Source organism: Agrilus planipennis, unplaced genomic scaffold, assembly GCF_000699045.2.
Source record: "Agrilus planipennis isolate EAB-ADULT unplaced genomic scaffold, Apla_2.0 scaffold2, whole genome shotgun sequence".
Taxonomy (NCBI): Eukaryota; Metazoa; Arthropoda; class Insecta; order Coleoptera; family Buprestidae; genus Agrilus; species Agrilus planipennis.
The window spans coordinates 3,544,331-3,556,604 of NW_020442464.1; positions in this window are offsets into that span (position 1 = coordinate 3,544,331).

The window sequence follows — 12,274 nt, forward strand, 5'->3', positions numbered from 1 at the left end:
AACTAAGAAAATAACAAACCGTGAAGAAGCTTTGGCCTTTGATCTTCCACACATGAAAACAGTAACTCCGAAACATAAAGAAATAACAAGGGACAATTAAATGGTTTAGAAAAAGGCAACGTTATTCTTTCAAAAAATGTACCTATATAAAAGCTAAGACCGAATTCTTTTCTATATTGGGTTTCTTCACCACCAAGACCACCAGACTTGTGAACAATATAGGTTTCGCGTTTTATGTCTAACAAAACTAAATAAACCAAACGTTTAAACTTATGCAATATGCTATCTAACTGTCAGTTACACTTCTTATAAAGTCTTATCAAGTGTTTTAATATAACTTGTGGAATTCAAGAATTAATGAACTATGAATTTTCATCAAGTAAATTTAGATATGATTATCATCAACATAAGGTCGTCAGTCCTTCAGACTGGTTGGACACGCACCTCCACTTTTCCTATTCTGAGCTAATCTTCGTATTTCCCTAAAACTAGAACAACCCATCCTTAGACAAAAATTTTCAATCTCTCTCCAGTCTCTCAGAGTCTATCAGCGTCCCTGAGAGAGTCTGTCACAGTCTTTTACAGTCTCTCAGTTATTGCCTAGGTGTTTTTATGGATCTCTCACAGTCTCTGTATAAGAGACTCGAACAATAAAATTGTTAATTCAGAGATTCGAGTCTCTCACAGAGAGACTGAATGAATAAAACTGAAAAATTGAGAGAGTCGAGTCTCTCGTAGAAAGACTGGGACCTCTAAAATATGTTGAACTTTTTAACCATGTCTATCAAGACACAGAATTATTGATAGATTCGATTCTCGCGTTCAGAAACTGGATACGAAATAAGGATCTCTTTATGAGCGACTCGAGTCTCTCGTTCAGAGACGCTAAACAGTTTTTTTGACAGTCTCTCTCAGCGACACCAGAGAAACTCGATGAGAGACGAAGACTCGAGTATCGCTTTCAGAGACTCTGAGAGACTGAACATTTTTATCTCGGGATATCCTTAACTGTTTGCGAACAGTAATCTAATCTAGGTCTACCTCTACCCCTCTTAATTCCCGTTCCTGCCTCCGCTATGTCTATGACCAGACCTTCATGCCTGAGAAGGTGTTCTACCAACCTATCTCGCCTATATCTTATTGACTTCCATAGAGTCCTCTGTTCTCCCATTCTGTCTAATACCTCTTCATTTTTAACCTTGTCTATCCACGGTATCCTCATCGTCCGCCCATTAAAAGTTCATATCAAATTATTAACAAGGCAAAATTTTAAAATATAAATCCCCATTTTTAAAGTTCTAACAAAGGGCTTCCTTGTTAAAACCTGCACTCGACAATATTGTTTCAACCAATGCAGTCATTATCTAAAGTAAACCGAAACATTCATGTCTAAGATTACACTAATCCTTTCAATTTGATAAATAGTTTACCCAAACATCGCCTTCCTAAACTGCCTCGGCCATCTTACGGTTTGTGGTGTCGTTGTATTAACTTTTTGTTGATTTTTGCGTTTGTTAAGATAGGATCTTGCAATGTTCGACGGGTTAGTTAAGGAGTTATATCCATTCCTTTGTCAATCGTCCTGAGAAATGTTCAGCTTTGAAAACTGAAGTTAGTTAAGATTCGCGGCATAATATAACGAGACTGTCATTCGTGAATGTGAAAATCATAATCCTATACAAATGCGACAGAACCGTCGGGAAACGGCAAGAAACAAAAGATTAAGAGATAGCAACACGACGCTGACGTTTTTACGTATCTGGTAAATATAAAGCGGCGAACATTAGGAAAGATAACTAAAACCGCCATGTTCCGTAATCTTGTTTTCTTTACAGTTACTGCTGCGATTTAAATTGCTACGGATAGTCGCAGAAGTTTACTTTATCCAGAAAACTGTCTCTATAACTTGCCGGCATAAGAATGAACTCTCAACCTTCCCGCTCTCCTGGAATAACTGTCACGTCGCGGAGGCGGTTTACCTATATTCTGGATTTATTAATTCGAACTCGTATATAGACAGTCCACGTTTCTAAAAGTACCCATTTTCATTGTTCAACTCGAAAATAAGTTATGATTCATTCATTCCTTTCATAATGGAAAAGGCATCCACCTAACGGTTGCAACTGATACTCTGTATGAAGCATTAATCCTCGTTATTGCATCAAATACACATTAAGCAAATGGATTTATAATCTCACTACAGAATGAACTTACGGGAAGTTTCCGGAAATAATCGGGAATATTCTATTACCATATAAATAAGTTATAATCGATATTTACAGTCCGCTGAATTATTGACCTATCCTATGTTTCACAGACGTTTTTCAGCAAGCCGCGAAAGACATTTAAATTCCAAATAAGGTCAATCTAAATTTACCATAACCTAATCGTCAACAGGTACATAAGATGAAAAATAATTGTTCATCATCATGTCGATTTTCAAGTCTAATTTTATCTGCTGTCAAATGTTACCATAATTTTTTTCTCTATTTCTGCTTTTCTTACATTTCTCTTTTTGTTATTTTAATATTTTAGTACCCCCTGCTATCACAATTTTTAAGGCATCCTTCTAAAATTTGATTTTCTTCCTGATGTATTTTTACTTCTTGCTGTTTTGATTAACATTTTGATGAGCTCATTTTTTGGATGCAAGGTTTTGTTTGATGTGTTTTCATTTAGGTTCAGCATATAATATTATATATTTTGAACTGCATTTTTTCTACCTCCTTACGTTCCTTCCATTCCCCACTTTCCACCTCATATATCATTGATTACTATTGATATTGTCTACTAATACTCTATTTCCAATTTTCCAACATGTTTCTTCCAGAGATGCTTCTTACATTTCTTGTTTATGGTTTTACTTTTACTGTGACATTCCTAACATGTAAAGGACACGTGTTATCATTATTAGATAATTAAAATCACTTACTTCTTCAGTTTTTTTTTCCTTGCTAACAGCTACTTAATTAAATTTGCTTGAATTATTATATAAATACCCTTAGAAGTTAAAACATAATTTGTAGGGTATTTTGAAGTACAAAGTCTTTTCTAATTTCTTTTATTAAATAGAGCACTGTTATTAGTGTTTCCTATGAAGTTAAGTTTATTTCAAAGTACAAAAATTGCATTCAAACTGCTGGTTTAGACGTAAATGTTATAATTTATTTCTAATACAAACTGATGTTCTTCGATTCATACTGTCAGAGCTCAACCACTTTGTCCACTGTTCATTTCGTCAATTATTTACAATTTAATTGACATAATCCATTCTTATAAAATCTCTTCATCTTTTTGTTCTAACTCTTTTGAAATGTAATACAATTCTTATTTTTATATTAATTAATACGTATCTGAAAATACTACAAACGGCACAGTGAACGCCATCTGTAGCACGATGCTACATTTTAGGATTACGTATTTTTGCTACAGATGGCGTTCACTGTGCCATTTGTGGTATTTTCTAAAACCCGCTGTTAAGACAGCAGGTAAAAGTTGGTCTGTGTTCTGTCGGAGCTGCTTGCGACGTGCTGATGAGATCCAAAAAGATCGAAATCGCGATTCGCGTCTGGCAGTTTCGACAGAACACAGACCACTTCGAATTGTTTTAATACGTATCTATTTTATAAGAGTCTGCTTGTTGGATTATACGGAAAACGGACGTAAATATAAATCGTTTAAGTAATTTTTCAAATCAGATATAAGTTTTCTAAAGGATTTGCAGGAAAAACAACTTTTTTTAGAAAAAAAAAACATGTGTTTAAATGAAAGCAGGCTTAACTAAATGTATACCTCCTTGGAGACAGAGCGAAATTATCAAAAGTTTGGCAATCAATCATCATCAAGGCGACAGTTGTAGGTACGTGAGCAGAGAGGATTTTCGCGTTCAACACAAAAGAAAGAACTGTCTTCATTTCAATCCGAACGAAATTGGAACTGACAGATGACACCCGGTTTGAATAATGGTTTTGATCATTTGATTATCGGAATTAATAGTTTATACGACTGGCAAGCGCTTGTCTTAATAGAAATACGATCCCATTGAGAAAACTGCTAATCCACTAATTTAATTAGTCTAAATTAAAAATCAATTTAACGGTTTCCATTTGCAGAAGCGAAAGTATTCGGAAGAATCATTACATAAAGATATGGTTTTTCGGGTTCAATGTCACGGTCCATGGAATTTTGAAGTTCCAAATTGATATCAGCACCTGCCAAATCACCACTTGTCGTACCTTTAGCAAGGAACTACGAAATTCTATGAATTACGACAAACCAATATCGAATTGATATACGCCAGCTGTGCAAAACTGAAAACTACGAGATATTGCGGTTTGCTATTAAATTCATATAATCCAAAATTCGTAGAAAACGATTCCAAAAGCTTCCCTTATTAGATGAACCCACAGCTAAAGAAACTGAAAATAATTTTTCTCTATGTTTCCATTTAAAAAACGAGCAAATGCCTGCAAGGTTTTCTTAAAAAGTGTTTCATGCTTAAGTAAATGTAGGAAATTAAATAGGTAGGGGAGACCGGGGATAGTTGACTATAGGGGTAGGTAGACTAACTACCGAAAACTCTTCGACAATGTATGAACTATGTCATCTGATCATAACCAAGCATTACATTTCGCTTCCCGCTCAGTTGTCTGAAGCGTTACATCGCGGTCGTGCGTTGTTTTCGAACACTGACATGTTTTTCATATTTCAATTACATAAGTAATATTTTGATATATTGTATTTTTTGATCTGATGCCTACTCGTTTTATGTAAATCATTTTTCTATTAGTCCTAGCATTGAATGAGGGCACATTTATCATATGTCATAACTTATTTTTCAAGTCAACGGCAGTGTTAAGGCTAGCCATGCGATCAAAATTAAAAATGGCGTCTGGGGTTGGTAGACCAATTTTTTTCGGGGCTGGTTGAATACCAATGAAATATGTAGTTGAAAACAACACATAAATTAACTTTTTATTGGACTTTTAAATTGTTACGTGGCCAAATTAAAAGAAAAATTAGAACAGAATCCGAAATTGACGAGAGCAGAATTAACCCTGGACACAGTGGAATTTATAAAAAATGGAAAAATTTTTACTAATCTAGAAGAGGAAACTTTAGCCAGTTTATTTTTAAACAAAAGGTTTAATTATTTGCTCCTTCTCATGATTTGACTCTTACTGGTACATGAGTCAACTTACCCCGGGCATATGGTCTACCTACCCCAGGCCAGGGGTAGATTGACTAAGATTTAATATTTTGTAAAATGCATTAAGTCATCACTATTATACTAAACTAAGAACTAAATATTACATATTTTTATTGGGTTAATAGATTTTCTTTCAATTAACATGCTTTTCTGGTTTATAATCATTAAAACCCAAAAAATATGAACTATTCAGTAAAAAACTAGTCAACCATCCCCGGTCTCCCCTACTACAAAAAGTACTTATTTGACAAAAGTATTTTGAAAATAAGTATTTTGCATTTAGCATTTAAAACACAAAAGTGAAATCTATTTTGTATTTTACATTTGAAATAACAAATCAAAAAAGTATTTGCATTTTGTGTTAAAATACTTTTAAAGAAACATTTGGCACATCTCTATATAAATGTGCTTGCATCTGACAATGATCAAACAGAGTTGTGGCTTATCTTTGGTTTCAAACTGGCACGTCTTTCAGACAAACTTTCAGAGACGCAAATCCTGCAAAAACAGTGGCGCCGATGGTACGCTATTATCCTGTCGGTCTACCGCGGACATTCCGTTAGAAAACAAACTAATAACATCAGAGAATCCGTTTTTGAGATTTTAAAATATCATAAAATACAATGTAAGTGAGCGAAGCACGTATTGTATTAAATCCTTTGCTTAATAACATAAAATGTCTGGTTGTGGCGGTATGCCGTCATCTACTGATATCTGCTGCTAACTAAAGTATTTCAAAAGTATTTCGGACAGGAGCCTTACCAAAGTATCTCCATGTCTCCAACTGAATCGATGACACAGCTTATGTAGGTGATAGTCACATAAACAAAAAAAATTAGAACATTAAAGTTTTTGATCTATAATTTATCAAAATGACTATAGACGACACTACATATGGCGTGCTCATGAGACCTAATTAGATTCAAATTGGATAAATTATTGTGTACTGATCTTATATAAAGTATTTCTGGTTGTATTTAAACATGAAATAAAAATTTAAATGATTATTAACTATTCACTGCCCTTTTCCTTACAAATTAATCATCTAATCAATTAATTAATAATAATATAAATTGAACATTTTTACGTTTCTGCTATTGCTTCAATTTTTGTTTGTTTTTAGGTTGATCCCAATGCCTTAGATTTTTGCTGCTCAAAAATTAAAAACCCAAATTAAACGTCAACTAATGAAAAACAAAATTAAATCGCATTTTGCGGTCTCGGTATTATAACACTCGCTAATTAAAAATTCCTTTGATACAACAGACCGCGAGCGATATTAACCAATTTTGACCAAGGTTTAAAAACTACATCAGTCGGAAATAATGAAAATCAGATTTAGCATTTATATTTTTATTTAAGTAGGTAAAAAAGCAACAAATTAATTTAAATGGGTAGGAAACTATCTCTCAAAAATTTGTTAATAGTAGAAGATAGTAGATACATTTGTATTAAAATGTAAAAAGAAATTGCATGAATATATCAATATATATTCCTTAATCATGCCAATCAGTAATTATTGTTGCCTCTACAATGTAACAGAAAATAGCTGCCTTGTTTGTAGTTACGTTTGTGCAAGTATTCGAAACACCAATTCACTTAAACAGGGGTCCAATATGAATTATGGAATAGCAGTTCCTATGATAGAAAGTTTGTTTGAGAGAGTTAGCGTGCCAAGAAACTTGAAGAGACTTTTTTGTTTTTTTATCATTTTGATTCGGAAATAGAAGTAATATTCCTATAACTACTTTTAATTTTTTTTAAACTAAAAACAGAATGTTAGCTTAAAATTTACATGTCTATAAATACGTATCTACCAATGTCACGAAGCGACGGGTTTAGTTCTTTAAAAGAAACAAAAATGTTTTCGCGGGGCTCTCTTTCTCGTTTCATTTAACGGTATTTTAACTTAAAATTTACGAACTGCAGAAAAGCGCCACTGTCACGAAGATGCGTGACTAGAAAGAACGAGCTGGAAAACTCGACCGTTTTCCATATCGATTGGACGCTTGGCGTCCTTCTTTAGGCAACCAAGCATGCGAAAGTGTGTCATAGATAGACTACATCTGGCTATAGAAATTAAACTGGAACGATTAAAAGGTAATGGTGTTAATTAATTAAAAAATCAAACTCATTTATGTTGACGCTATCTAACCAGGAACGTATTTTTATCATTTCTACAATATTTTACATAGTAATAAGTTAACAATAAGAATACTCAAATGTTATTGTTTAAACCTATGTGATCTGTATCTTCATTTACAAATTCATAATTATCATTCCAGTCCTAAGACTGGTTGGACACGTACCTCCACTCTTTCCTATCCTGAGCTAAACGTCGCATTTCCCTAAAGCCAGAGCAACCCATATCATTAACTATTTGCGAACAGTAATCTAATATAGGTCTACCTCTACTCCTCCTAACTCCTGTTTGTGCCTCTAATGTGTCTCTGACTAGACCTTCATGTCTGAGAAGGTGTCCTACCAACCTATCTCGCCTATTTCTTATTGGCTTCCATAGAGTCCTCTGTTCTCCTATTCTTTCTAATACCTCTTCATTTCTAACCTTTTCTACCCACGATATCCTCATCATTCGCCTATAACACCACATTTCGAACGCTTCTAACCTTTTCTTTTCCGTCGCGCCCACTGTCCATGTTTCGCACCCGTACAACGCCGTGCTCCAAACATACACCTTTAACAACCTTTTTCGAATTTCTAAATTAACCGTTCGCGAGCATAGAAGTGACTTCTTTTTATTAAAGGCGACACGACCCTGCGCTATCCTCTGCTTTATATCCCTACTACTCCTTCCATCCTCACTTATCTGACTTCCTAGGTATCTAAAATCAGCCACTTCTTCTAATTTTTCGTCTCCTATCTTTATATTCGCTCTTTCCCTACTTTTTCTTCCCTTACTGATCTGCCAGTACCGCTTCCATTTTATTTAAAATGTTATATAAAACTTCTTGAACCTATTTAATTTAAATCATCAGTCTCATTTATTAGTAAAGGTAGCTAATACGTTTACCCCTACAGTTCCTCATCATAAAGGAGCCTGTTCTAAGTTCAGAAAAAGATGATGAAAATTTTAAAAATCTCAAATGTAGTCGAATGAGAGGTGTCGCTCAAAAGATACCGAAATTCTAAGAATTACGTATCTTCTTCTCGATCAGAATCATAGTTCTTGAGTTATATGCGACATTAAATACTGATCTTTCGTCTATTTTCAACGAATATTACTGTATACGATTTGCATATCGTTATAAGTAATAATAAAAAATGAACTTTAATAAAGCATCAAAATATAAACAGAGTACGTCAGAGTGCTACCAGTCGCAATCATTATTCACAGAAACCACGTATGCTTCGAAAAAGTCCCTGATTTATGCGCTAGTGCATTTGAAACGAATTATTTACCGTATCACGTTCATATGACGGGAGTCTGCGAAATATAGAGCGACATTTCACTTCAAACCGACACCAAATTACCTCTGTTTTCATTGCTAAACAGACAAATTTCGCATTATTTATTACAGTTAAATTCACATATTCAGGGGATTCCAGGAACCTACTCTGTACTCAATTCATATATTTATCGCGGTGGAACTCAACTCTAAGGACTTTATCTCCAATTTGAGAAGGTTCAATAAAAACGACGCTTTTAGATAGAATCATTAAACTGAACTAAGGCTGTTGTAAGAATCAAGAAGGTACAAGTTATGTCTATTGATCTTGTCTTGACTTGCCTTGAAAATAAGTACTTAACATACAATACGTGAAAATTTAAACATTACTTCATGAAAACATCTATTCTGTATTTGTTTGGTCTCTACTTATGCGTAGGTACTAATTTCATTAATTTTGGAGAAGTTAAATGGTTTGGTAGGAAAAATCATACTCTATTAAAATTTGTATTTTATATATCAAAAATCAAAATCGTTGCCAGTAATGATTTTAATTGTTCTAAAGCCGAAATTTTTACCTTTTCATATGTAAACATAACACAAAAATATTGTAAATTGTTTAGAATTATGCTTTATGGAATTAGCATATTAAATATTGCTGCCGCTGTTGCTTAACGCTTTATCTATTTTTTTTTCAGGTAAATATCTCAACGTAAAAACTTTCCCTGTTAATGTAGAAGTTTCGAACTTTTTTTGCCACAAAAATGCTTCAAAACTACTGCAAGAAATGCTTACTAACAACATCAATTCATTTTATCCGTATATTCAGCTAACGACCTCACATTCAAAACTTCAACGATTGATATGGTTCTCAATATGCATAAGTTTTTCCATTACACAAAATTAATGGTGCACACAGCTTCAAATGTACATCTTCTCTAAGTTTCCTGGAATTTTCAACGATAAAATAGTCTTTTTCTGACACTTTAAAAACCAAATTTAGTAAGAATTATTCTATACATTTACATATATCGTATATCACTTTAGCTTCGTTATAAGGTAAACAAAAAAACAGTTAGGGACAAGTATTGTCGCATTTTAAAGTTAGAGCAAGTGGCTGTTTAATAAATAAAGAAACTAAAACGCAAATGGGGCAAAACCCCTTCATTATAGTAACCACACGGAAGTTTCGCCATTCCTTATCTTATAAGTTGCTAACTTTAGTATATCAATTGCTTGACAAGGGCTTTATGTACTTGTCAAATTCAATCTACGACGCAACTTACATGTATATAACGCTTTCCGCTTATTGGGTTGCCAAATTAACAAGAAGAATATTTAGTTCTCGGTCACCATGGACTGCAATTTCGTGACCGATTCTGATGGGAGTATTAGAAGGGTGTTAGGGTGGTGAAGCGGCTACCTGTTTTCATTCATCTAATGGCTGTGATCTCGTTCTCTGCCATTTTCTTTGTTTGTAGATATAGAACCTTGTTGAAACTTACTAATCCTAACTAATTTTTTAAATTGCTAATGCAAGTTTATTTGTTTGTTTGCTACAATTTCACACCTTAACTACACAACCGATCATCTTGAAATTTTGTAAACACATTGTCAATGGTACAGACAAGGACATAGGGTAACTTTCACCCAGAAAAAGATACTGTTTCCGAGGGATAGAAAAATTAGTTTTATGCAATCATCGATGATTGACATGTATTTCGGACATCAAGGGCGAACGAAGCCGCGGTTAAAACCTACTAGGTACATACATAAAAACCCTTTTTGTTCTCCTCCTGCTGCTGAACCGATGCTGGTCAGTATCATAAATCTGGGGAACACAACGGTGCAAGCGGGCATTTTAAACAGGACTAAACCTCAAACAAAATAAAATACATGTATCGGATATTTCCCGCAGCTAACGTTGAGCAACTGCCAAAACGTCGCAATTTAAACTTACTTTAGCAGCATATTGTATGTCTCTTATACTTTTGAATCAAACAACATTTTCCACTATACAAAGTACAAGAACAAATATATAGTTTGGTAGCACACGAACATAATAAAATTGCAATGTCCATCAGTTCACTCATTTCTTTAGAGTCAAGTCAACATAAAATGCGCGAACAATATCAAATAATTCATTGCACTTATTTTAAAACGGAGAATTCGTTCACAAATTTACTTATTTTATTTATGAAATAAAAGCACTGCTTTAAAATTCTTTAAAATTGTGCTCAGGACCATTCGCGGTTTTATTTCTTACAAAAAATATTATGTTTTTCAAATTTTATAAAAGCAGTTCATGATTAGTAGGTATAGGTACTCGGTAATCTACTCGTTAACTTACAGTAACACTCTCTTTTATATATGGCATCAAAGTAAAATAGTTACTACATACAAAAATTTTCAATACATTCTTCATTTACCCGAAAAAGATGGGTAAATATGTATCTCTGACTAGTGATGAGCTAAAATTCAAGACCAAACAAAGACCAAATACCCATGACTAAACGAAAAATTATTATTTTATGAGCTAGAGTTATTTGAAGCAACTTGAATATATTCCTTTATTGGAACAAAACCAAGATGGAATAAGCAACACTTGGACCAATACGAAGATTGGGACAGTCTTGATCTTGATCTTGCTTTGCTCATCAATATTCCTGACTACCCTTACGGAACACTTATTGTGATACCAAGCGTAAGCATCACCTAGAATTTTGAAAAAAGAAGTCAGCTTTATTCGTCGTTGAGATTCTTATATGTTAATAATAAAAATTCATTTATGTATTTTGCATAACTATCGTTCACATTTTCATTATTTTCCTTTGCTCGTAGACGAATTTTTCTCATATAAAAGAGAATCTTTGAAACTTACGACGTTGTCATCGAGATAAATTCGTAGTCGAGGCCCGGGGTGTTCCTGGCGACAACGCGATATAAATATCGTACATATATCCCGTTTTTGTACAATGGACGGGTAGACGTGGTATGAAGCTACTGTCAGCGCTTCAGTTTCGGCAAAATATAGAAATATATATATATAGAAGATCGCAAGCTTTTGCTGCGTCGTGCGACGTGACTTCAACAAGAATATATTGCGGAAGGAAGAGTAACGATTACGTCTTCTTGTATACGGCGCGACGGACTTGTTGACACAGCGTTACATCAATAAATTACCGGAAATATTTATGAATACTGACTGGTACATTTTTCCTAAACATGATACGGCTATGAGGAAACTTGACAAAGGGAAATTGCAAATAAGAGTACGTTGTACACGGCATCCTAAATTCGTCCATAAATTAAAATCCCTTATAAAAAATAAAAGTAAAACAAAAATACTGGTATGCAGGGAAGAAGTAGGGAAAGAGCGAATATACAGATAGGAGACGAAAAATTAGTGGCTGGTTTTGAGGTATCTAGGAAGTCAGATAAGTCAGGACGGAAAGACTAGTAGGGATATACGAGGGTGGATTGATAAGTTTCCGGCCTAACCAAGAGATGACGCCACTAGGCCTACCTTGAGGTGACATTCTATAGTACCATCCTTGGATAGCTTGTAGCTATAGTTTCAGCCCGATCTCCTTGCTAGTGTAGGTTTGACAGCACGCTGAACAAGACGCCTCTGTGGTTTTCGTAAAAATGGAAAAGC